Genomic DNA, 27,739 nt, shown 5'->3' on the forward strand with positions numbered 1-27,739 from the left:
GAAGTTAACAATCCAATACATACTGTGAATACTATAATAAGGAGGCTACTATTTTTAAAAATATCATGTTACATTGATTTAATAAAAGAAAATCATGTTACAGCAATCAACAAATATTTCTAACTTCATTGGAAACAAACTATAAACCTCAAAAAGATTTGAAGCATTGATTGAATCATTTAAGAACCAGTGATGATATTTTATTTTCTGTGGGAAGCTGTGTGTATGTGCCTAATGGGCCTTTATAGTTTTGTAGTTAGGCAGTGAACATTAACTGTAGTTATAAATTACATAAAGACAGAAATCTCTACTAAGTGAGCTTGACTAGAGCTGTTATCTCTATTTATCAGATAAGCAAATCGAAAGGATTCAGATATCCAGATACATGGAACACCAGGAAGATTCACAGAAAATAGGATATCTCCAAGAAACATCGTCATCAACTCATCCAAAATAAAATTAAGTAGAAAATTCTACAAGCAGCAAGATGAAGATGCAACAAATCTACAAAGAATTGCCCATCAGGTACCATCAGACTTCTCAGGGGAGACCTTACAAGGCAGAAGGGATTGGGGCCCCCGTTTTCAGTCTTTTTAAACAGAACAACTGCCAGCCAAGAATTTTGTATCCTGCAAAACTAAGTTTCATTAATGAAGGAGGAAATAAAGTCTTTTTCAGATAAGCAAATGCTAAGGGAATTTGTCACCATTAGACCTGCCCTACAGGAAATACTCAGAACTGCATTAAGCATGTATCAGTGCGATAGATACCCACCAGCGTAAAAACACCCAAAAGCTAAATCTCACAGCTCCCATAAAACAATAGCACAAGAGGGAAAACAAAACAATAAGGCACGTCATGAATAGAACAGCATCCCCTATATCTACCAATACCAGTAACTCAACACAAATGGTCTGAGTGCCTCACAGGAAGAAAGAAAACGTCTTATATTGAACCTCTGAGTTTACTGTTGGTCCAAAAAGTAACTGTTTAGTTTGTGTCATCTCCTTTCTCCTCTCCCATAGTCCAATGCCATTAGCCCATTGCTCATTCTTGATTCATCTATTCTCTTCATTATCAGTTATCAATAACTAAGCATTATTCAGTTCTCATGTAAAACATACACTTTATATCTTCAAGATTAATAAGTATCTTCTTGAAGACAGAATTAAGGGCAGTGAGAACTATAGGAGGAGTAGGGTGGGTTTTACTGGCTAATCTAAGAAATCCATTACTTGCTTTAATGCAATGAAACCTTAGAAAGATCGAGTGTTCCCAACAATTACCACTACTAAGACTGAATAATATTTTAAGATATTCCTACAATTGTGTTTTGGTAAATCTCAATTTGCAGAGAGAGACTACTCACAAAAGATCAGAGGGGCTGATACTGAGCAGGTTGAGGAATTATGCAAATCTTGACTGACTATCACAGAGGACTTCCCAATTATTTGGTGTCCTTTATAATGTGGCGAGGTGAGTTACAGTTGAATTTTCCCTTTAAGGAGGCAGAAGCATGAAGACATTTAATAGTATATCTATTACAGAAATGAAGTAAGTGGTAGAGCCAGAATTAAAACTTAGGGCATCTGAGGATCCCATATCTGATATCACCCATTTAGCCACATAGAGAATGAATTGAGTCACCAGTGAAGATTCTGGGGGAGGGGACCCTAAAATAATTTCTTCTGACTATGCTACATCTTATCTTGCCACACTGTGGGTGACAGAGCCTGTCCTCATTATCTTATGCCCAACCATGAGCCCTTGTGTAGGAGAAGTGAGAAAAGTGAAGTCTGTGGTGTGATTTTGATTGTCATGTGGGAAGAGAATGTAAATGGCTCCCTCCTCATGGACCAGGGATCTGCGTGTGCAGGCCTTTAAACATGGATCCAGGGCACGGCACTCTCTTCTCTGCCTGACAGCTGAGAGAGCACCTCCTACTTCCTTGGCCATGAGCACACATTTTTAATAAGACATCAGTTGAGCAGCAGAACATTGGATATGAGTTTTAATTGCATTCTGCTTCCCATAAGCATTGCCCTCTCATTGTTAAGGAAGATGTCACCACCTTTGGGTTAACAAGGTAGCTCTCTTGAGAAGCAGTCTCCACATTTGACACAAAAATTTTGATGAAGATATAACCCACTTTACCAAAAGGTCTCATATCTTCTGGTTGCCCGACTGTATTGACGTCAAGCCTTTGTCCTCCTAATCAGAAGGCCCTCGCTCTGGAGGTGCATAACAAAAGCTTTCTCAGTGGAGGAAGATCTCTAGAGGAGGAAACTGTCAAGTTTGGCCATTTCTCCTGATGGAGACCCCTTCTCTAATGCTGTTGCCCTGGCATGGTGTTGCCACCAAGACACAAAGGTGTGTATTATAGTATTCCAGGGCAAAGCCAGAAGGCTGCTCTAAGGCACTAAAGCACGCCGGGCCCCACCTCTGAATCCAGGGTGTGGAGGGAACTATTTCCATTTGAGGCTTATTCTCATCTCTGATTGCTTTGCACCAAACCAGGCTCAAATTCCCAGATAGCATTCATTTGATTTACACTTAAGCACAGACATTTTCCCCAGGGTACATCCTGGCATCTGGACACTGCTTCAGGAGGGGCCATAGAACCTATTTTGCCAGAAGCAGCTCTTGCATCCGAAGGACAACCCTGAGGTTGAGGCTAAGTCCAGCTCTCCCGGGAGCCCTTTGCCTTATCTGTTAACCTCATTCAGGATGAAACCAGGCCATCAGATATCTTCTAATAGCTTAGGACCCCAAAGCTTTCATATTTTTCCTTCTGGATGGCCATTTGGCCTTTAATAGGAATCTGTTGATACAAACAGATGAAAAAGAGAAAGACAATGCCTAGCTGTGTCCATCTATGAACAGTTTCCATCCCTTGCCATGCTAAGAAGACGAACTGATACGCTTGTCTCATGTCCTATATTTTAAATGGCTCCCTATTTTTTCACTAAAAAAAACCTAAAAAACAAACAAACAAAAAAAACCCAGCGGTTCTGTTATGCTGCTACAACTAGAACTAGGTAGAGTTGTTTTATGTCAGCTTTCAAAAAAAAAAAAAAAAAACAAAACACGTACACACAAATGAAACAAACAAATACAGAAAAAGATTCAGTACAACAACAGTACTATCATGAACTGTGTAGTTATCTCAGTGAAAGCATTGTTGTTGAGGAAGGAGACAGATATTGTTGATAAAAGTGTTTTTGTGTATGAAAAAGTAACCACCAATATAGAAGTTCTAATGGGGTTAGGAACCAAGAGAAAGTTTGTGGAATCTAATATAGCCAAGAAATTGGATAAAGAGAATTCCACCTTGGTCAATTAGAGCCCCAAGATGCCTAATTGCTGAATAATGAAGAAAGGGCACGCAGGTGAACTGTCAGAACCAGGTGGTCAGGAGCTTAGAACACTGTACACAACCTTCCTGTGAACAACATTAACTCTGGACAGCTTGCACCCCATTTAGTTTATGTGGGTGGAATAGCACCCCTACATACGGATGCTAGGTTCTAAGATCTAGAATGTGTAAGACCTGCCACGTATAAGGCAGATGTTGTGCATGATTAAATTATCCCAAATAAAACCCCACAGTCCACCCATAGATTCAGAATATATTGATTTGTAGTTTAACCCCCGAAGGAGAGCAGATTCACATCTGTTTCCCCCGTCCTGGGGCATATGCATGGAGGAGTGTGGCAGGTGGAATCACCCACAACGCCGCCATGTTCTCTGTGCACATAATTCAAATCTCATGAGTTACATGTGCAGATAACATGAATACATTGAAAGTGGGAAGGGGAGACACGTATATGTGATGTCTTGAAAAAACCCATAGTACACAAGGGAAAGGCAGCAGCCACCAGGAAATGCAGAGGAAAAGCATTCTTCTGAAAATAATTGTGGTACTAAAGCAGAAAAACAAATTTTTTTCAGTGTCATCACTAAACTGTCCATTTGAGATAAAGCCAGGAAATTAAGAGAGCCAAAAATAAGATGTATGCAACCCTTTTTTAAGTATTTGTAAACTTTCTAAATGCTTTCTAAAGTGTTCCTACGTCTGGCTTCCAGGCCACCACACTAGTTCTCCCGCGCTACGGGGATTCCCTGTCAGTCTCCTTTGCTCCTGCTTCCTTGTCCTCCCAACCCCTAACACGGAGATGCCCCCAGGCCTAGTCTTTGAACCCTTTTTTTCCTATGAATATACTCGCTCACTTGGTGATTGCTCCCATTCTCATGGCTTTGTACACCATATGCACCATATGTATACCTTGATGGCACTGCCTTTACATGAACAGCCCAGAGCTCCGGACCCACGTGTTCAGCTCCCTACTCAGCATTTCCACTTTGACGTGATGGGCATCTTAGGTTAGCGTGTCTAAGCAAGAACCCTGATTCTGCATTTCCCCTGCATTTGCTCTTCTTCCTGTAGCACATCCCATCGCTGTGAATGGCACCACCGTTCTGATCATCCAGTAACTCGGGTCAAAAATCTGGAGGCATTCTCCACTCTCTCTTTCTCTCCCACATCATGTCTAACTCATCAGCAAATTGCGTTGTCTGGATATTCCAATTCCCTGTCATTATCACTCTTACCACCCAGGTCCTGGCTACTGGCATCTCTTGCTTAGGCCTCTGCCACCCTTCTCAACTGTTCTTGCCTCTCACAGACCAGAGATGCCTTTTAAAGATATAAGTCAGACTATATGACTCCCTTGTTCCAAAGTTTCAGATTGTTTCCCACTGCTGTTAGTATAAAATCCCAAGTCTCTCTATAGATTTCTAAACCCTCTATGGCAGCGGTTCTCAACCTGTGAGTTATGACCCCTTTTTTCCATTTCTAACAATGCGGCCATTAGGAAGATTGAGAAACACGATGGTCTGGCCTATGCCTAACATCTTATGACGTTGGGCCCTTTTTGGACAAATCTCAAATCACTTTGGCCTTTCCTAGTTCCTAGAACTACATCAAAGTCTTCACCTCATTGGAACATTTTTGTTTGCTAGTCCCTTAAGCCTGGAACCACCTTCTGCAGTTTTAGCATAGCTGGAGCCAAGCCCAAAAAGCTATACGTAGAGCAGAGGGAAGATTGGAATTAACAGCACTAACCAGGTCTTACTTCACACTTCAGATTCTTAGCACTCTCGGATCAAACCTGTGCTGGAAAGAGAAAAGTCACTTAAATCATGTTCCTCACTGAATCATTAATCTAGGTACATTTTAATAAAGAAAATATTGTGGAATTGGCTCAAGATATTATCAAAATATACAGGTGGGAATTCACTATAGCATGGTTTGAAGCAAAGTTTGGGGGGAAATTAAGAAAAGGGAATAAAAAATAGTTCATCTCTATATGCCACCAGTTGACACTTCTCAACCTGCCAGTTCCTGTGGGTTAGGAAGGCCACAGACGCACACTTATATCTGAACAAACCACATTGCAAAACTTCCATATTGGCTCTAAACTATTCTAGTAGATGCCTTTAAGTTTCCTAAGTAATGTGTCTGGGATGTATTACACAATTCGTAGACCCCAGTTGGGTAGTATTATGGATTAGGCAATAAAAAAATTCACACAATACAAGTGAGAATTTGCATATCTTTACTAAAACCAAATCAAATAAAATAAAGATGGACTTCAACTGATGAAGGTAGAAATTTGAAACAAAAACAACTCAAAAAAGGAAAAAGTCCTATAAAAGGACCCAAGTAAATATGAAAACCAGTAAAGGATGTGGAGTGATAATGTGATACTTGTAAGTATGGAATGGAAATATAAATGCACCAGTCAATATAGTTCTTTAAAAAATGATGCTTATTGTGAAATTAATCATGTAATAGTTATGCCTAATATCATAGGTCAATTAATAGCAATTAAGAAGCAGAACAAGTGGAGAGTAGATGAGGTAAAAATACCCCAAATTCCTTACTACAAATATTGTCAGATTAAAAAGTTATTGAGAATCGAAGACCCGCAGCTTTAACTGTGTAGCCTGATAGACTGAAAGATACTGAAGTGGAATTAAAAAGCTTATGACCTGCAACTCAATATATAGGGTGTCTCAAAGGAAAATGAACAAACTTACATTATTGGCTCAGTGCCTGTAGCTCAGCAGTTAGGGCACCAACCACAAGCACCAGGGTTGGAGGGTCCGAACCCGGCCTGAGCCTGCTAAACAAACAACAACAACAACAAAAATAGCCGCGCATAGTGGCAGGGCACCTGTAGTCCCAGCTACTTGGGAGGCTGAGGCAAGAGAATCACTTGGGCCCAAGAGTTTGAGGTTGCTGTGAGCTGGAACACCACCACACTCTACTGAGGGCGATATAGTGAGACTCTGTTTAAAAAAAAAAACAACAAAAAACCCATAAAAACCCCAAACTTATATTATTGAATTTTATAATTTAATATTTTTTACATTTATATATCAACATGTATAGAAATATTTTTTTAAGTATTTTGTAAAATCATATAATGAACATTTTATAAGTAATGGTACATTTAGCTACAATTGCCCGTTTTTCCTACATACATGCATGTGGCAATTCTGGGGATGCTCTGTAGATAGAGGGCAAAACCTTAATGTTGATACAATTGCCAAAAAAAAAAAAAAGCAAAACATGTGACTTTCATTTTACATAACAATTGCTTGAAATATGGAGAAAAATCAGGAAAGGTAAGTAGTATAGTTATTAACGCTGTGTCTGTTAAAAAAGCTAATTTTAAAAAGCTTACACACATAAGAAGTCTAATAATATTAATCAGGAAAAGTTAGTGTGCACTTATTTACTTTTAACTCAAAAAATAAGAGTATGTCTTCTCTATATGTGTTTATAAAGCATGTGTTTATAAAGCACAGAGCATATATTAGGGTACAAAACCTTAATAATTTTCCATCAATAGATATTATATAAAATACCAAATCAAAATGCCATAAAATTATACAGAAATATAAATATGTTTTATTGCCCTTTTATTTACTTATTACCCCCATTCTTGTGATACTTTACTAAGAAGAATGCGTTTCAACTCATCCAGGTTAATAAAAAAGATGTAAAATCTCCGTCCTTTTCCGTGGCTGAGTAACATTCCATGGTATACACACAGAACAATTTATCAGTTCCTTCCTGGGCTGACAGGCCTCTAGGCTGCCCCACATCCTGGCGACTGCAAATTGAGCTGCAATAAACAATCCAGTGCAAATGTCCCTAAATAAAATGATTTTTTTCTTCTGGATAGATACCTAGAAATGGGATTGTGGGATCAAATGGAAAGTCTACTTTGAGTTCCCTGAGGATTCTCTTACTGCATTTTTAAACTTCAATCTCCTTAGTTTCTTTGTGCTTTTGGTTAGCATTTAATACACAGAATTTAAAAATGCCCAAATATCCCTTTTCTCCTAATTTCTTAGTAGTTAGAACCTCCAATTTTTAGCTAGACAGATGGTCAATAGAATAAAGACTTTCCTGTCCCATTTTCCCTTGCAGCTAGGTTTGGACACACAACTGTACAAAGCCAATGACATGCAGGTTGAGTTGGTGAGCGCAACTTCCCGTAGGCGTCCATCAGAGGAAGGGAGGTTTCTTTCTTTGTCATTTCCTTCTTCCTACTGGCTCAGCCATGGATTGGAGTGTAAGCAGCTCTCCTGGGCTCTGGAGCATCACCTAAGAAAGGCAGATAATCCTGGGAACCTGATGGTACAGAGAGGCCTTTGGTTACCTTTGTGAGAGCAGCTCCTGGTTAGTGATAGAAAAATGAAACCAAACTGGGTTGAGTGGAGAGCGTAGGTGGTTGAGAAAGGTAAGAGTAAGGGGTGCAGGCTCCTCTTTCAAGAGGCTTCACGGTAAAGCAAAGGAGATATGGGGCGGTAGTTTATGGGAAGCCCAGATTGGGAAGGGGGTGTGCCTTTTCAGGGAGCAGGGTGTGTAGAACAGGGGAGAATCTGGAACGTTTATCATGGGAGTCCAGGAGAGATCTACCTGTTGAGGAAGAAAAAAGTTGACAAATGGTTGGAACAAAATCTTAGAAGGGTAGGGAGGGAATAGATCAAAAGAAAATGGGGAACAGGCTAATGTCCCGTGGCAGAGAAGAACAAATGGAGATAAAGACAAATTTGAAAGTTTGGGATAAAGAAATTAAGATCCAGTAGCCTCACTGTTCTTCTGAAACTTCAGAAGCAAACCTTGTCTTAAGAATGAAGGTGCCAAATTTTGAATAATCTTTGAGGAATTTAGAAAAATAAGTGAACAGCAGAAAAGAAAGAACATCATTGAGCATTCCTGAGGTCTCACCTGATGGTGTCCTTAAGAAAGTGTCTTTAGCCAGTAAGCAAAGTAATATGACTTTCTTCGGTAGTGCTTCCCAGCTTAGAAATCAGAGCCCGTCAGCATGAGTCATTAGGCTGATGTAGGATGGACTATTCGCAAGGCTCTTATAGCAGAAGATCAAAGGGTTGGTGGAAATGAGTGTGTTGATGACAGTGTGGTGGAAATAACAAACTATGAAGTCCAGACAAGTTAGGAAATAAGTTAAAATAAAGGAGGGGCTGAGAGTCTGATTAAAGGGAGATGGGATTGGGGGGGGCGAATTTAGGCTTGGGCATGCTGACAGGGAGCAGAGCAGGCAGGAAGGCGTGGTGGCGGCTGTGGAAGAGGGAACTTGGTGGTCCACACAGGGAAATGCAGAACACGGGTGGTCAGCAGTGGAGCAGTGAGGCCGAGGGGCGGCTGTGGAAGATGTTCAAGCAGAGAGGGAGGGGAGTGGTAAGAGCGGAGAGAAGCTGAGACACAAAATGCTCCATGCAAATGAACGTTGAGAGCAACCACAGTTCTGGAAGGAAAAGACTTAAAAAAGAAAACTGATCCCAAGTCCAACGTTGTTTCAGAGGCCTGGCGTAGAGTCTTGTCACTGCAGATGAGAGCAGGCCAACCAGCTAAAGAGATGGTTCTTGTTAGTATCATTCCGGATTTTTCATAAAAATGAAACCCACTGAACGTATACCCTGAGGTCTGGTATAAAGTAAATTTTAGAAAAAGTTTTTATTCCCATTGGGTCACTGTGAGTGAGATATGTTGTGTTCTTACTGTTATATATTTTGGCAATTTGAACAGGACCATGCAAGCCCTATGCTATTGATTTTTCACTTTTTTTCCTGTTCCAGTAGAGGGCACTCGAAGCTCAAATAAATGCATGCAATCTTTTTTTTTTTTTTTTTAACAGCAATTGTTTTATATAATTAAAACTCATATTTAAATGGAAAAGAGAAAGTCTGATTTAATAAAACTTAATTACTAGTCATGCATGTAAATTTCACTAAAATGAGATGAGCGCTTGTAAGTGTCTAAATGAGGACATGCCTCCCCAGACATCCTTGTTTCATTTTCACTCAGCACACACTAAAAGTAGAAAGGAAATTCTCTTGTCTAAGAAACAAGATGGGCTTTCTAAACGCCAAGTCTGCAAGAGACACCTGATCCTCAAGTTCCATTTTCATTCCCATCTGGACTTTTTTTCAGAAGGATTTTCAGTAAATTGGAAATAATCCTGTGGGCTACCGGACAAATATCCTTCAATGGAAAACAACCGGAGGACAAGCTAGCCAGACAGAAGTGACTTTGGAAGTAGAGAAGCCACACTCTGGACACGCGTACAGCAAGTGGATGAGATGGGTAATAGGGAGGTTGTAGCCACTGTGAGTGCCCGCGGGAAGTTCTTAGGAAAGTGTCTGAAGACCTTGTGTTTCAGAGTCGTGAAAACTCCAGCATTGTTAGTACTTGAGGGAAGACTATCTTCCAAGCACAGGATTAACTTTGCATGGCATTGACAGCCCATTTGGGATCCTCACAGTGGAAGATGCGAACAGTGGTAACTTTGGTGTCACCATTTCATCCAGGATTCTCCCAGAGGAGTTAGGCCCCGGGGTCAAATGATGCTACAGCTAATGTCTTTGCAAGGCTACCAAGATCCAAACAAGGCAGATTTTCTAAATATAGAGGACGTTTTAGTTTGACCTTACTTCTTTTTTTTTTCTTTTCAGTTTTTGGCCAGGGCTAGGTTTGAACCCGCCACCTCCGGCATATGGGGCCAGTGCCCTACTCCTTTGGGCCACAGGTTCGCCCAGGCCTTACTTCTTACGTTGCAGTGACGATTATTTGCAGGGAGCAAACAGGTATCAGGCCCAGTATCCTAGGGGGGTGGTGATCTATCATTGGGAATTAGCTTCTCAGCTGGAGTTCACACTGCCAAAGGGGAGACAGGGCTCTTTCCACAAAAGCCTCTCTGGCAGGGATGGTGGCCCTGACATTATAAAGAGTATGATATAACTTTGTAAATTTTTGTTTTTTTGACAGAGACTCGCTCTGTTGTCCAGGCTAGAGTCCTGGGGCATCAGCCTAGCTCCCAGCAACCTCAAACTCCTTAGTTCAAAAGATTATCCTGCCTCAGTCTCTCAAGTAGCTAGGACTACAGGCACCTGCCTCTAGGCCTAGCTAAGTTTTCTGTTTGGTTTTAGCAAAGATGAGGTCTCACTCTTGCTCAGGCTGGTCTCAAACTCCTGAGCTCAAGCAATCCACATGCCTCGGCCTCCCAAAGTGCCAGGATTACAGGTATGAGCCACTGGGCCAGGCCATAACATACTGTTTTTTTTTAAAGTACTAGTTGCAAGACTCCTGAAACATTGCAATTTTACAGACTCCCCTTATCTGCCTTCTGCCCTTAACAGATACAGTCCTCACAAAGTTCAGAAACCGAGTTCTGTCTTCTCAGGAATATTCTAGTTCTGGAATTCTTCAAGTCATATCCTAGATGCATCAGTTTCTTTATGCTCAGGATGCAAATACCAGCAGCACAAACTCTGAGAAGCTATGTAAAATGGAATTGTTTTTTTTAAAAGCACTTCCCTTTTTTCCTAGTGACATGGAAGTACAAGATAAAAGATCTAGAATTTAAGACCCTGAGGGTGTCCCTAGATCAATAATGAAAATGAGACAACTTTAAGATAGTGGGTTAAATATAGAAGGTATATTTATGGCTCGGTGTCATTGTTGAGCATGTCTAGCCTTGCCATATATCGTCGAAAGACCAGGCGGCAGCTGTCTCATTGTTTATTCTTTTTCTCAGCTCTCTGACAGTGGCTTGATTTATAGTTGTAGGCAATAAATTACAAGGTTGAGTCTAGTTTCTAACCCTCTGGCTAAAGATTTCCCATTACTTGGTGAGGCAAGCTAAATATTTTATTTAAAATGACATCGATAATCATAATAAGAAAGTCATTCATGGGAAAGTCAATGCCCATGGCCTTAAAATTAACAAGCAATTCCTTGTAAGACAGTAACACAGAGTGGAAAACATACAGTAATCAGGGCAGGAAGCCTGACTTCTACAATTCAGGCAAGCTCTTTCTTTCCAGGGCTCTCAATTACCCATTCTCTACCCTAACCAAATAACCCCTCAATTCTTTGCCTCTAGGAATAATTTTTATATCACCAAGAAAGTATTCTGTTGCAAGCAACAAAAGACCTGGCTAAGCACGCCTTTACAAATAAAGGCATGTGTGATCTTACCTAGCAGGAAGTCTAGGCGCAGGGTAATTCCAGGGACAGTCAGTAGCTCAATGATGTCAGCTGTCCTACAATCATCTTGCCTTTTTCTTCTTTAAGATCACAAGATGGCTGTTTCTAGTATTACATCCTCACACAGCGACATTCAGAGATAGGAAAATAGGTATTTTTCTTAGTTCTATTTTCTTAAGGGCATGAAGTTTTCCAGAAGTTCCAGACTTCACCTCTCTGGCCAGAATTGTGCAATGTGTCTATCCCTGGGTGAATCACTGGTCCAGGAAATAGAATCACCATAGTTAGCCTGGATCAATCAACATCCACCCCTGTGACAGGAGAGAATCCCAACTCGCCCTGGGATATGAAGGGAGCATGAACAACAATCAGGGCTCAGCAGAGAAAGGGTGGAGGCCAGTGGCTGGTGGGCAAGTCACCGACAGCGTCTGTCATTCCTCTGTAGTCTGTTTGCTTGTAAACATATACACGGACATTACTCACACCCCAAATGACAAATACTGCTATCTAACCAATACAATTCCATGAGGCAGATACTGTCCTCATCACCCCATATTTTGAAAATTTGTCCCTTTGAAACATATTCACAGGTCCCAAATGACTCAGGAGCACCCCACATACTAAATTCTTCAAGCAGGATCTCCCACACCTACTTTAACTTAATTGAATCCTGATCCCTGTGACTAATGACATTCCTGATATAGATTATGGGGAGATCTGCTCCTTCATGATGGCTGGAGCCTTACTAAGTGGTGACATCACAGGAGGGGAGAATATAGGGTCCCTTCTATAACCCGCCGTGATCAAATTGCAAACTTCACACCCTCAGTTCTTTCTATCCCTGTGGTTGGCTAATTTCCTTCTGTAAAGTCCCTGAAGACACTGTTTCAGGGAGTCTCTTCAATTTAGGATGGTTTTGCCGATTTCCAACGTGATGCTCTGCCTTCCCTTCCTTTATGTGGATGGCTACACAGGTGAAAACAGAGGTAATTTATGACCAGGAGCAAAGTCTTGAGGCTCCCATTCCTCAGCCCTTAACCTCCGGCCTCATGGTATTTGTCTGTAATCCCCCCGTTACTGGAGATGGAGAGGAAATGTTTTTTTTCTACCCGCTGAGGCTAGAGTTCCTCCTCATCTCAGCCCAGCTGAGTGGTGACTACCATTTGAAATTCTAGGAGATTGTCACCCTGGAAGAGCACTGAGTTCACAAAGTATAACAGAGCTGAGAGCCAACATACTAGGAGGTGAGTCAGGATGTTCTCAAGGGTCAGAGGAGCGAGCAGAAGTGGGTGTCAGGTGGGAAATGGATTCAAAACTGCAGAGCCAGAACAGTGTAAGCAAGAGAAAACACACAAGGGAACGGATGGAGAGAAGTTGAACTGAGTGATGGATGGACATGTGGGTCAGTCTGTCTAGCTGCACAGGGGCAGAATAAAAACAGCCTTCCAAGTTGTTCACATCATCAATCTATTGGGATTTTGAAAGTAGTGGTGATAAAAATAAGAATGTATTTCTAGTTTTTTTTTTTAATTGAAAGTGGTTGTTTTGGGATATAAAGCTATTAATCTTCAGAGTAATCTGAAATGCTGTCAACCCCCTTCTTCTCATATTTTAACCTCCTCTTACTCAGAATTATTTCTAGACTTAGGGATCATTGTTCACATGCAGTTAAATTGTATCTGGGAAAAAAGTAGTTGATGTGGAATTTTTATGTCTGTCCTCCTGTCGTTTCTGTAGATTTAGATGTACTATTTTGCACAGGATCTCAAAGAAATAATGCGCAGACACTATGCATGTAGGTTTGGGTTCAGGTAAGAATTTAGTCTACAGATTCATCATGTAGAGATTCCTGGACCTGGAATTAGAAGGCTTGCTTACAATTTCTTATTCTTTTACTTGACAGCTTTGTGACCACAGGTAACTCCGGAAGCCTCTCGAAGCCCGGTTTCCTCATTTGTGGAGAGCGGACAGTGATCACAACCCCACTTGCTTCACAGTAGTGATGGTGGGAGGCAGGAATTGGGGTCACACTCCAACTAGATCCCATCTGTTGTAACTGCTTTAAAATAATGACAAGCTTTAATCATATTCAATGCATTATTTTTTATTGATTTGGGGACTCAGGATGTTGTTATAGAGAAACATTCTATCTTTCCTTTGGGTTTCAGCCCTCAGATTGTTTTTTAAGGAAAATCTGGCTGTCCTGGCTTGGCAGGCACTGACTCCACACATGGAAGGGTAGGTTGCCTGTTTTATTTAGAGCTGTGTTCCTAGCACCCACTGCAGGAGTCAGTGTACAGAGTTCATATGTAGGAAAATTATAACACAGATATCTGGGAACACACTCACCACGAGTGGGATAAAAGACTTTGTGTGTGTAGGAAGAGGTGGCCAACAGGTAGAGGATGTTTTATAAACATTTGGTACAATTCTGTAATGGCATTTTGTAAGTAAAGGTACAATTAGCTAAAATTTCACATTTGCCCTCCATGTGGTGACTTGTGGAATACCCCATAGCACGATCAATAGGAATTCGGTGAATTTCAATGCTCGGGAGATTGTCATGTTGAGAGGTCACCTCGGCGATCCCTTAAATCTAAAAGAATACATTTTTCTTAACAGATGTTACCTGCCTCGAGGTTGTTGCTTTGGGAAGCGAGAACTTTTGGGGTCAAAAGTAAATGGTGGTTTTTGACTCAGGCATGTCATAGGGCTGATCCTACTCACAGCTATAAGAGAAAGGTCTAGAGATGTAAGCACCAGAGATGCTGGATAGGATGTATCCAAGTTGGCATTTTAGTGCCTCCCTAAAATACAAACTGCCCGCAGACTGTCTATACACATACAGGGACACCCACACTCACACACGTCTCCATGAGCTCAGGTACGTGGACACAGGACTCTTTACATGGATGCTGTGAAGGGCATTCCCTGGGAAGAAAGGACTTTGGAAAGTCAGCTAATTGTAGGGCACAGTGGCCAAAGTGGGTGGATTGCTTAAGCTCAGGAGTCTGAGAAAGGCTTGAGCAAGAACAAGAACCCGTGTCTAGTAGCTGGCCATTGTGGCGGGCACGTGTAATCCCAGCTACTCAGGAAGCTGAGGCAGGACGATTACTTGAGCCAGGAGTTTGAGGTTGCTGTGAGCTAGGCTGATGCAATGGCACTCTAGCCTGGGCAACAGAGTGAGACCCTGTCTCCAAAAAAAAAAATCAACTAGTTATTCAGATCCCTTCCTCATCAGCAGGGACAGTGGTGTCCGTCAGGTGGACCCCATCCCTTACCACTCCACACAAACCTTTCCTTCCCCAGTCTTCTTTCAGCATAGCTTTCCAAATTTAAAATTAAAGAAATAGGTAGAAACATATTTTTTTTCTAATAATAAATGGATGCAAACCAAACTCAGCTTCTACCTAGAATCCAGGAACATATTCTTGGATGTGGCTACCTGGAAACAAGAAATTTGAGGCAGCGTCCTCCCAGCGTGACTGCTAACCACCAACGTAGCTTGGGACGGTATACAAGCACAAGACGAGCAGGAACGGGCTGAGATGCAAAATTAAATGGAAACATTCAAGGGAGACAGTGGGAAATTTTTTCGACTGTGCAATCAATCAGGCCATGGAAGAAATGACATGGGGAGACGTTTGTGGTTCCCTAAATAGAGGTGTCCAGGAGGAAAGTGAGATGGAACACATATTCTCATCGCCATTATTAAGCAGCTTTATTGAGTGTGGACAGAGCACGAGGAAGCTTTCCAAAGGCTGAGGCACCCCCAGTTCCTGTGGAAAAGTGTGGGGAAGAGCTACACTTTGGCAGCGCCAGACTGTGGCGGAACTCCTGACTCACAGAGACTCTGTGGGAGCTCAGCACTGTGACTCCGCGGCAAGTCTACAAACCGAGAGGCCTCTGGCTCAGGAAATTGAGTGGAAGGCTGGGTACGAACACAAAGACATTCATGCAATGATTGTTTTGATGATGAAGGATAATTCTAATACTTATCAGCGTTAGAATAATATGTGTTATTTTATTTGCTATCATGTTTCAAAACATAACTAATCGGGCACATCTTTTTTTCTTCATTATTTCACAGAGAATGTTGTGACTGGCAGGCACAGCTAACCATGGAGGTAGATGGCTTCACTTGAATAGAAACAGGACGGTGAACAGAGGGCAGTAAATGACAGGCCTGGATCAGCCTGTAGAAGTATATACGCAACAGAGAAAAAGGTAAGAGAAGTCTAGAGAGGGCGTTGCTCCTGTCCAGAATCTTACTACAAGGGTGGGGGTACTGGTCAGTGAAATGTTTCATGAAATCCTGGCTTAGAGACCTGCTTTTCCTTAGACCCACTTCACAGAGAGACCAAACTAACTCATTAGAATTGTCACGCTGTTTCGTGGAAAAGCCAAACTTCTGATTCCCTTTAGGGTTACCTTCCATATGGACAGACAACCGAACCAAGAATTTAGCGGATTAACTCTGATTTCTTTGGCCCTGATTGGCCAATCCATGTGTTGATGCATGAACTAAAACAGAAAAAAGAAAGGGAAGCAGTTTTCTCTCTTTCTCGTCTCCTATCTAAAACGGACCACCTTCTCCCACGTTTCACTGCATAGGTAGGACCTTCCAAAGGGGCTAAAATATTGCCCTTTTTCCCCTCTCACTTCTTTTTTTTTTTTTTTTTTTTTTGTAGAGACAGAATCTCACTTTATGGCCCTTGGTAGAGTGCCGTGGCCTCACACAGCTCACAGCAACCTCCAACTCCTGGGCTTAAGCGATTCTCTTGCCTCAGCCTCCTGAGTAGCTGGGACTACAGGCGCCCGCCACAACACCCAGCTATTTTTTGGTTGCAGTTCAGCTGGGGCCGGGTTTGAACCCACCACCCTCGGTATATGGGGCCGGCGCCTTACCGACTGAGCCACAGGCGCCGCCCCCCTCTCACTTCTTTTCTAACCCTCTTACCTGTCGGCATCAATCTTGGGACTGTCACTTCCAGAGAACAAGGGACAAATTCCGACACAATTTATCTTAGAAACACCATCGATCCCCTTGGTAAAGCCTCCTGCAGAGCTAGAATCAGGAGTACCTCTGTAAGAGTGTGTCTGGGGAATTGTAGGTTTTCATGTATCCCACTGACGCAGAATATGCAGAATCAGTGCTTCTAAGAATGCTTGTCAGATTCTAGGAGGTCCTACTTACCTTCCTTCTGGAATATTTCACCAGGTTACAGTAGTCGGAGAACAGAATCAAATGATCCACATTCTCTAACTGCAAACACATCAGCTATGAACAACTCTTTGCAGTGGAAATGATGAAAAGGAAAAAAAAAAAAAAACCAGCATATGAGCTATGTGGTTGAAAAAGAAAAGCACCCCTAATATTTATTTAATAGCATTCAATGGAAAAACATTCTTCTTAAAGTAATTTACTAATGTAAATATGGTATCTTGAGATAGTCTAAGAAAAAGTGGCCTGCAAAGAGAAGTGTGATATGATAAAAGCAATAGAATAATTTAGAAAGACAGCTTGGCGCCAGCCACATACACCTGAGCTGGCGGGTTCGAATCTAGTCTGGGCCCGCCAAAACAACAATGACGGCTGCAACCAAAAAATAGCCGGGCATTGTGGCAGACTCCTGTAGTCCCAGCTACTTGGGAGGCTGAGGCAGAGAATCGCTTGAGCCCAGGAGTTGGAGGTTGCTGTGAGCTGTGATGCCACAGCACTCTACCCAGGGCAACAGCTTGAGGCTCTGTCCCTCTCTCCAAAAAAGAATAATTTAGAAAGAAATAAAGGATGAAAAAAGAGCTAAGTGAGATTTTTTTTTAAAAAAGGATTGTAAAGAAACTAAAATTGCAATTGCAGAATTAAAACCTGTACAAGAAGCTATTAAGGACAAGACATATGTTTTGAATAAAATTCAACACTGGTAAGAGTGACACCCTTTAGTAGTTCCCACAGTATTTAAAAAAAAAAAAAAGAAGAGAAAGAAAGAAAAGAAATAAAAGAAACATACCAAGAGATGAATACTGAGAGAAGAAAAATATGGAGTTCATAAAATGGAAATCTAACCTAGGAATTGTAGAGGAAATCAAACTATTGGTAAGAAAACTTTCTTGGGCTAAAAGAAACTCCAGAGTGTGAAGACTGAAAAGGGCGAAACATGTTTTAGGAAATGTTAATACAAAGTATCACATATCATTCCATCATGATGAACTATGCAGATAAAGAAAAACAGAATAAAACAGATCTTATAAGCATTCAGAAAGGAAATAAAAAGACAATAACAAGCTAACTTTGAGAGCAATGAAACAATCAGGCTGTCTTCAGATTTCTCCAGAAGCAGACGGAAGGCCAGGGAGAGTTCACGACAATAGAGTATTCACATTAAAAGATTACGATCTGAGAATTTGATTCAATCAAGTTAGAATTCATGTATGACAACCCAGAAACACATTCTCTGATATGTGCAAGTTAACAAAATGTGTTATCACACACTGTTTTTAAAGAATTACTTGTAGACATATGCTGTGCTACAATTCTTAGTTTAAGAACGAGGGCTGGTGAAGGGTTTTTGTAAAATGTATTGTTTCTAAGGTACTTAAAATGTATTTACTTAAACTCCCACAAAACCCTGGAAAGCAAGCAGCTGACGAGATTCATGGCCTCTTTATTTAAAGAAACTAGGATTGAGACAGTTAAATGATATGTCTCAAAAATACAAATCGAATCAGGGCTCATATCTTCTAATTCTTCATGCAGAGGGCACAAATTATCAGATCAGCATTGACTCTTTATGTTTTGATTTAATTTTAGGAAGTTTTTGTAATAAAAATAAGAGGGAAAAAAGAGAGGAAATTGGCTTGAAGGGTTGACTGTGCTTAAAATAAATTCTTCTTTCTTTCCCAGGACTATGGGAAAGTCCATGTTTCATTAGAAGCTTCCTTTAGATTCCAGTAACACTGTCAACTACAACAGGGAAAGACTTTTTCCACCCCATGTATACATTAATGCATTTATGGGGTACAATGTGCTGATTTCATATAGAATTAGGGATGCTTACATCACACTGGTTAATATAGACCTCATCTTGTTTACTTAGTTATTGTGTTAAGACATTTATACTCTATACTAATAGATCCGACATGTACCCTTGCATTATGCACCATTGGTGTGATCCCACCATTCACCCTCGCTTGATCTGACCTCCTCCCTCTCCTCCCATCCCCCCTCCACCCTCCTTCATCCTGGGCCATCATTGTGATCTAGTCTTCATATGAAAGTGTGAGTGATTGTAAATTGCTTTCATAATAGTACTGAGTACATTGGATATTTTTTCTTCCATTCTTGAGATACTTAAAGTAGGGAAGACTTTTAAGCAGCAATGGGTTCTTACTCTTATTATGTGCCAGACACTTTTCTAGTCACTGGGGTTTAAGAAGTAGAGAATTGAACCAAGCAAAATCACGTGCTCATGTCTCCTGTCACCAAGAGTCAGAGGACAGGAAATGGACCTGCTAAGACAACAGCAAAGGGCACACACTCCAGCTCTGCTAATTAACACGCCAGCTCTGGTAGTTAACATACTCCATCTTAATATGAAGGAACAATCTGGGCCCACCAGGTATGAGGAAAACCCAAGCCACGAAAGATGAACAAACAGAAAAACTGATGATGCAGAAAACAGAAATCATTCAGGGCACAGAACAGAAGTGCCCCGAATAAAAAGTGCCCTTAGAAAATTTTAGAAGAAATTGAGCCCCTAAACAGACAGAAAGGAAACAGAAAAATTGAATGCTCTTACAAATTGAACATATAAATTAAAGCAAAAGTAAAAGAAGAGATAGGAGGTAAAGTGGAAGAAGTCTCTCCGAACACAGCAAAGATATGGAAAGTATGACAGAAAAAAGAAAGAGGAAATCTTAGGAGTATTAATCCAAAAGACCCACCATCTGATTAACAGTTGGGGTCTGCAGTGGCATAAGTGTCTCCGTGGTGGTGGTGGTTGTTATTGCGTATATACTAATAAAAATAACAACTAATATTTGTTCGGGATTTTCATTGTGCTAAAACCTGGCTGAGGTCCTAACCCATAATTTCCTATCACCTGTTTTAATGGAACAGAGAGGCTAGACCAGAGACATATTTAGGAGGCAAATGGCTATGACGTGGTTGTTGATTGCATTTAGTTGTGGGGAAGAGAAAAATAGTCAAAATTGGGTGATAGGATGCCAAAAATTGAGATCAAAGTTCAAAAGTAAATGTTAGTTTGGAGAGAAGTAAATTGATTCTATTTTAATACATTGATTTGAACACCTACAAGGTACCTGAATGGATAACATTAAGAGAGGGTTGTATATATGAGTCTGAAGCTCAGAGAAAAGATGGGGCCAGTGAGAGATTTAGGAATCACCAGAGTGGATGTATCCACTCCAAAGCATCTGAGCCCAGGTCAAGGAGAAGGGAGCCCAAAGAGCCTGGAAAGACACACTCAGTGAGCAGGGACTGGGGAAGACTGGGGAGACCATCATGGCACAAGAAAGTTTTGGAAAGGAAATGGCCAAACATGGAAACAGATGCACTGAAATTTTCTATATAGGGATCCTTGATAATATTTGTCAGGACAATTTTAATGACTTTGTGGGATAACAGTTGAAGAATGAATAAAGAATGAATTCTTTTGTTGCTCATCTGCCCCATGCATAGAATGAATGAGTGACACTGATGACAGCAGATACTGTGAGACTGAAAGAGATAATGTTTGAAGAGTATTCAGAAAAGTGCTGGGCACGTAGAATAGGCTCAACAAATATCCAGTGTGTTACAGCGATTGGGTGCACAAATTTGGACCTGGATAGACTTGGGTTTGTGGTCTAGCTGTGCCACTGTATAGTTGTATAAACTTGGATCAGCCACTTCTTTTTATACATTTTTTCTTTCATCCATAAAATAGGGAGTGGAGAAACAACTACCTTATAGAACAATGTCTAGGTGTTGTACATTATTTTTTCCTATAATGAATGGTATGTTAATCTTTAAATATTTGTGTTATCATAAGACTGAACTCTTAGATTATAAATTGATGTGGTTGGGGTTTATGTTGGTCACACAATAGAGAATACAACTTGTTTTAATATGGGTTTTTGTTTGTTTTCTCACTAGGTCTCTTTTCCCTGGATAAAGGATAGCAAGCCAGGCTTTGCATATCTTTGCCTTGGGTGTTTCTCCAAGGCTGACTCTTCCCAAAGTTGGAAAAGGCAATGGTAGGTATCTGACACGGGGGTGGGTATCTGGCCTAGGGGTGGGGGGAGAGGACAATGGACTGGACATGGCCATGGGAAGGGGAGAGGTGAGTGGGAGGCTGGCATCCCTCTCAAAAGAGAGGTGGAGACCTGCAAGAGATTGGACAGGGCCATGGCAGGGGGCTGCAAGGCTTCGATGTCATCAACCAGATGACACTGGTTCCCAGCACCAGCCAATGGGGACCCAGGAAATTCTGGAAAGGGAAAGGACAAAAAATCTTAACAGAGGTTAGACTTTTCACTGGTTTGCATGAATTTGAGAACTAACTAAAGGAATACAACGTGTCTCAGACATGAATTTATCTCCTAAAAATCATTCCTGCAGCATGCTTATACCATCTATCAAGAAATTAAGGTATTTTTGTCTCTACTTTGTTGGGTTTTGTTCATTATTTTTATTTCTTGCCTTACAACATTGACTAGAACTTGAAAAACGATATAAGACCTCCTAGTTAAGAATGAGGAACAATTTAGCTCTGACCTGCAAAGACCAGGTAGGAAGAAAGAGTCTTAGTGGATGGGGCAGCACCTGTGGCTCAAAAGAGAAGGGCACCGGCCCCAGATGCCCGAGGTGGTGGGTTCAAACCCACTCCTGGGCAAAAACTGCAAAAGAAAAAAAAAAGTCTTAGTGGTTGCAGGTGAGACAGACAAGCCCTCTCACCCCCAGCACGACTCTGTCCCTCCTCCCCCAGCCCAGATATTCGACGCAGAAAAAACTGTGGAGACTTCAAGTAGAGTGAAGCTCATGGACTAGCATATGGCAAATTGAAGGCTCATGGTAGGAATTAAATGCAATCACAGAAAAATTAAGTAAATTATCTGTCCTGACCATCTGTGTGTGTTGATTAAGATTCATCCCTGTTCTTACTCCGGTGTTTTGGGAAGTTTTTACCTTGTGTGATATTCTCACGGGGGCAGGTATGACAAGACCCAGTGCTAACCTGGCCCTCCTAAGCTTAACCATCTTCATCTTTAGTGCCCTTCCTTAAAATGGATTTACTCACGCCTATAAAAAATACACTTAGAAGTTTTCTCCTGGTGTAAGAAATGAGTCTGGTCCATGTCTTTTTTTTTTTTGGCCGGGGCTGGGTTTGAACCCGCCACCTCCGGCATATGGGACCGGCGCCCTACCCGCTGAGCCACAGGCGCCACCCATGGTCCATGTCTTAAATGCTGTGTCTCAAGTATGAAAGTTCAAGGCAATTTAATGTTCACTGCACACTGTTTCGCACCATCTCAAATTAAGGCCTGACAAGGATCTGTCCTTTTTCAGGATCCCATCCAGTGGCCTCTGTGCCCCTTCCTCTTCCTCCCTCCCACGGCACCTCTTCCTAATGTCCCCTTTTCCACTGTAAATAAGCCACCCACTCTCAGGTTTTACCCCAAATGCTCGCCTTGTCATTCTACCTTCTCTGACATCGAGCCCTCCAGTCAAGCATGCCTCCTTTCCTGCAGCTCCCAGATATGGGACACACGGGGGAGGATGGGGGTGGGTCAGGGCCACGAAGGACTCTTACCTGCTGCCCACTGCTGCTCCAAGCAAGATGGCAGCAGAGCTTGGTGCTGGACGGCCTGCGCTTTCCTGTCAAGCTGCCTGGATTGAAATCCCAGCCCCATCACTGTACATCCTAGGACAGTTATTTTGGTCTTTCTAAGCTCCAATGGCTTCATCTGCAAATGGCAATAAAAAGAAAATCCATTTCAAAGGGAGTTCAAAGAGGATATTACACGTATCTCACGCGCTCCATACCATGTCTAGTGGAGATGGGTGGTTGATCATCGATAACAGTGCGTCACCTTCATCACACTTCCTCCCTCCTATAAAAACTGGCCCGATGTCATGACACTTTGGCTGGCCCATAGTACATCTTCTGTGCCAGACACCCCGCCCTACCTATGTTTTTTATTCATTCAACCCCTTCTTACAGGCCTTTGAATTAATTCTCAACACCAAAGACTTTCGCAAGTCCGAAGAAACATATCTATGGCCACGTCCTGTACTGTTTCACCAGGGTTTGTCCTCTGAGATCAGAATCATCAGCGTCCCACTCTCAGAGAAGAACCACTTCTGCGTCAGCTCTCCCCGGGCCGCGCCATCAACACCTCTGACTCCTAAATGAGGACCTACCAGGTGTTTTCTGCCTTCGTTTTTATTGTCACCAAGTTGAGATGCCTGAGTGCAGTTTCCAGTTTCTCTCTCTCTTTTTTTTTTTTTGAGGCAGAATCTCACTTTGTGGCCCTGGGTAGAGTACAGTCGCCTCACAACTCACAGCAACCTCAAACACTTGGGCTTGAGCAATCTTCTTGCCTTGGCCTCCCAAGTAGCGGGGACTACAGGTGCCCACCATAATGCCCAACTGGTTTTTCTATTTTTAGTAAAGATAGAGTCTCATTCTTGCTCAGGCTGGTCTGAAATTCCTGAGCTCAAGCAATCCACCCACCCTGGCCTCCCAGGTGTGATTAGAGGTGTGAGGCCCCATCACCCCCGCCTGGCCAGTTAAAAGTTTCTTTATTGACCCTTTCTCTTAGCCTCACTCTTTGCTGTGCCTTTCTGGCTCCTGCTCTGCCAGACCCTGACTCCAGCTCACTCTCCCCGGACTGTCCAGTATGTAGCTTGTCGCAATAGCTACATCTCCAGCGTTCAGTCAGCACACATGGCCAGTGGCCACTCACGGCACTGCACCAGTTATGAAACATTTTCATGACTCCAGAAAGTTCTACTGGGCAGCAGTGCTTTGTCTGAACAATGAATGTTCTCTCTTCTACACTTTAGGATGAAGAATACTTCTGTGGGACCAGGTGCGGTGGTGGCTCATGCCTATAATCCTGGCACTATGGGAGGGGCTGAGGCAGATGGATTGCTTGAGCTCATGAGTTCCAGACCAGCCTGAGCCAGAGCAAGACCCTATCTCTACTAAAAGTAGAAAACTGGCTGGCTGTTGTGGCAGGTGCCTGTAATACCAGTTACTTGGGAGGCTGAGGCAAGGGGATTACTGGAGCCCAAGACTTTGAGGTTGCTGAGCTGTGGTAACACCATGGCACTCTCCTTGGGGTGACAGAGTGAGATTCTGTCAAAAAAAAAAAATAGAATACTTTTGGATAATAGAACAATTATGTGGTTGGATGCCCCTGGAAACCTCAGGGTAAGAAATCTCAGTAGTGTTTAAGGATGCCGGGAGGTGTTCTGAATTACCATGGCCTCCTACCGCCTTCTTCCACCATCACGAAATGTCAACTGTCACCTCACGCCTTCCGGGCCACCACCTTTGCCATCTCTCTCAGCAGTTGAACTTATCTTCTTTTCCCCTGAAAATTCAATTATGTTATAAAGCTCTTAATTCCCCTGTCAGTTATAATCGTTTTCCCTTAGACCTCTTTTATTTTTTTCTTTCTGCTTAAGGCCAATCCTTCCATTTAGGCTTAGGATTAATTCATCAGCCAACAAATGTTTATTGAGCAGCTACTATATGCCAGGTACAGTTTTAAGGGATGAAATGTAGCTGTTAACCGTAAACAGCACAATATTTCTACTTTCATTTGTGGGTTATCAGTTCGACAGTAAGCAAAATCTCAGATGGTAATTAAGTATAATGGTGATTAAACAGGCTGGCTGTTAGGGTGTACTGGGGTGGAGTCAATTGCTATTTTATATTGAGGGCTCCAAAGAGGCCTTATTGATTTGAATGGAGACAACTGACAAGGAAGTCAGGGAGTGTGCTGTGGGAACATCTGGTAAACACTGGTGACAGTCCTGGCAGAGGAATGTCAAGAGCAAAGGCCCTGGGCCATACACGGGCTCAACCACTGAAGGGCTAGTGGGGGGATGATGTGGGAGGATGAAGAGCCTGAGGAGCAGCAGAGAAGCAGCTATGGGTGGGGACACAGCCAGGTCACACGGCTCCTTTCTGGACAGAGTAAGGGGTGAGTGAGTGTAGAGGCCATTGGAGGGTATTCACAGAAGAGCAATCTCACTGGACATATTTTTGAAAGTGTCATCTTGGTGTTGGATTATAAAGGATGGAAGTAGGGAGATGTGGTAGGAGGCTACTGCAAGAATTCAGGTACGCCAGGGAGTTCAGGCCAGTTGGGATGGCGGGTTGGCCAGAGTTCCAGGGATGGAGGCCGTAAGTCCTCTGAACCTGAGTCTATTTTGAAGTCAGTCGATCCTCTCCTGCCACTACAGGAAACTTGCTGCTCCACTTCCTCTTGTATCATTAAATTATCCTTTTTTACCGGCTCATTTCTCTCAGAAGAGAAACATGCTTACGTCTCTTATATCTGAACACTGAAAAGGCCTTGCTCTCCACCCTCAACGCCTCCATCTCCGGTCACTATTCCATTCCTTCTTCACAACTTTGGACAGTGTGGTCTAGACGGCTGCCTCCCCTCGGTCCTTTCATCTCCCTCTCCACCCACGGAAACGCATCCCCTCGTGACGAGGACGATCCAGGCAGGCTGGAGCCAGCACTGATGTGAGGACTGTCACATCTCTGGGGCTGTTCTGTCTGTGCCTCACTTGACCATCCTGCGTCATCCAACACTCTAAAGCTCTCACTGCGCTTGGCTTCCTTGACAACACTCCCTACTTGTTTTTCTCCTACACATCCGACTCCTTCTCAACATTCCTCACAGCCCTACCTTCCTCCACTCACCTCTTAACTGAGAGGGTTCCCAAAACTCTGCCATTGAGTTTCTACTTCTCTGCTCTCTCTCTGGAAGGAAAGAGCTGCTGTAAGGAATAGAATTCAAAATGATGATGCCTCAGAATCAACCTAAATCTATTTTTTTAGTCAAGTAATAATAGAAAATAAATGTCCTTAGTCTATGGGTTTTAGTTAGCATTGAAATTCTAACTCAGTGGCCAATATACCAGCTATCAGATACCAAAGCGAGGATGATGTAGACCACTGTCTATATCTTTCGAGTATTAATAGATACCTGAGAATAGACTCCACGATCATAAAAGTCTTAGTGGTTTTTGGAAAAGTAGACAGAAATGGAAAGATTCTGGGAGATGCTTTTAGAAAAAGTGCCTTCCAGATGGGAGTTCTATCTCCTCAAGGGGACGGGATTAACCTTCTTCCTTTTTATGAGATGACATAAATTTCAATAGCACACCCTACCTTTGGGGGGAGCCCTGCACACCGGTCCCAGACTCCTGCCTGAAAGAATGTAAATTGGTCTGTGGTAAGGCAGAGGATGAAGGGGAGAAGGAGCGACATTTATGAGGAAACCATCATAACCCCACCAGAGTGAGCCAGAAGTGCATGAGTTTCTCATGGACTTAGTGTGGGCTGCGTGGGAGAGAGGGCAGGTGTGGAGCTGGCTTAGGCCCCGCCCAAGAGCACAGCCTGGGAGGAGGATGTGTCCACAGAGAGAGTCTGTATGTAAGAGACTGCAGGGAAGCAAGGCTGGAGTGGGGAGCCGCTGTCCACACACAACAGCTGCAGGTGGAAGGGCCCAATTAAAAAAAATGAGCCAGGTGTAAGGATCTGCCAGGCTTGGAGTAATGAGGGCCCTTTAGTTTTCTCTCACGAAGTTTTGTTAGCGGTAGCACAAGCTTACCTCCAAGGATGAAGGAATGGTGGGTTTGTTATAGGTGAGAAAAGACAATAAAAGGGTCAGGTGCGGTGGTTCACGCCTGTAATCCTAGCATTCTGGGAGGCTGAGTGGGTGAATTGCCTGAGCTCAGGAGTTCAAGACCAGCCTGAGGCAGAGCAAGACCCCCATCTTTAAAAATAGCCGGGCATTGTGGCGGGCGTCTGTCGTCCCAGCTACTTGGGAGGCTGAAGCAAGAGAATCACTTAAGCCCAAGAGTTTGAGGTTGCTGTGAGCTGTGAAGCCACGGCACTCTACCAAGGACAACATAGTGAGACTATGTCAAAAAAAAAAAGAAAGAAAATGAGGAACTAAAACAGTAAAGGTGACAGGAGGAAGAAGAATAAAATACAAGAACAGGATAAAAGACAAGGTTACAAATTGCAACATCTTTCTAACCCAGTTAGTTTCAAAGCCAGGGAAGAAGCTGAACCCTAAAAGCTAGTCGTCCAACAGAAAAGGACATGATTCCCAAGTGGCAGAACATCACCCCAGTGGCAGCATCCCAGGAGAGCTCCTGCCCATGGCCTTAGCGCTTGTCCTAGGCTTTGGAGGTCATCAGCCCCCAGCCCTCCAACTGAAAGTTTAACCCAAGCTACAAACGATGCTCAGGGTGGCGGAAAGGAGGACAGACATGCGTGCAGCTATGCTATCTGGGGGCAAACAGGAGTCTTGCTGTCTCACCCCATTCAAAAATGAGTTAACAGAAAAGAACATAACAGCGACATGGGGCTTATGAATAAATTCTGCCCTTACCAAGAAGGAGCTAAACAAAAGAGCGAAGACAGAGGAAGAGCACGCTCAAAACGGAAAGAATCTTTAAATCAACCATTTGCTTACATATTCAAGAGAATTTGAGAAACAGACAAATACTCTTGTCAAAATGCAATAGAAGAAAATGTGAGATGAGAACAGATCTCTCCATTTCTGGAAGGATATGGACTGTAATTTTGTTTTGGTTTTCTTTGGATAATTAAATTTTAAGGCCTCTCCACTCCTTCCCTGTTCGCATTCCTCTCTTCCGTCCCTTCTTTTTCTCTTTCTTCCATCTTTTTGTTTTTCCCTCATGGTATTTGCACCTTAAAAATAAACATTTATTATTTTTATAATAAGAAAAATAGTTATTTTAATTAAAAATACTGTTTCATGATATGTTATCCTTAAATGATAAACTTTGCGTAACTGCAGGTAGAGAAAGCTAGAATTATCTACAGCTGGTATAAAGCCCTGGCACTGGGAAACGGTATTTTAATCAAG

At 42.4% G+C, this 27,739-nt stretch overlaps 1 long non-coding RNA gene across 4 annotated transcripts in view; it reads right to left on the reverse strand.

Annotated features, from left to right (window-relative positions):
- Positions 1-27,739, reverse strand: part of LOC128560190 (uncharacterized) — a 46,055-nt gene that overhangs the window by 16,678 nt on the left and 1,638 nt on the right. Inside the window, exons 2-4 of one of the 4 annotated variants that reach the window (XR_008372905.1) lie at positions 24,078-27,561; positions 22,402-22,555; positions 6,445-7,681 (exon numbers count right to left, since the gene is read on the reverse strand). This is a non-coding gene — a long non-coding RNA (uncharacterized LOC128560190). Of the gene's footprint in view, positions 1-6,444; positions 7,709-20,581; positions 21,488-22,401; positions 22,556-24,077; positions 27,562-27,739 lie in introns of those variants that run through there. The other 3 variants (XR_008372903.1, XR_008372902.1, XR_008372904.1) reach the window with 3 other exon arrangements.

This window comes from Nycticebus coucang, chromosome 11 (assembly GCF_027406575.1).
Source record: "Nycticebus coucang isolate mNycCou1 chromosome 11, mNycCou1.pri, whole genome shotgun sequence".
Classification (NCBI taxonomy): domain Eukaryota; kingdom Metazoa; phylum Chordata; class Mammalia; order Primates; family Lorisidae; genus Nycticebus; species Nycticebus coucang.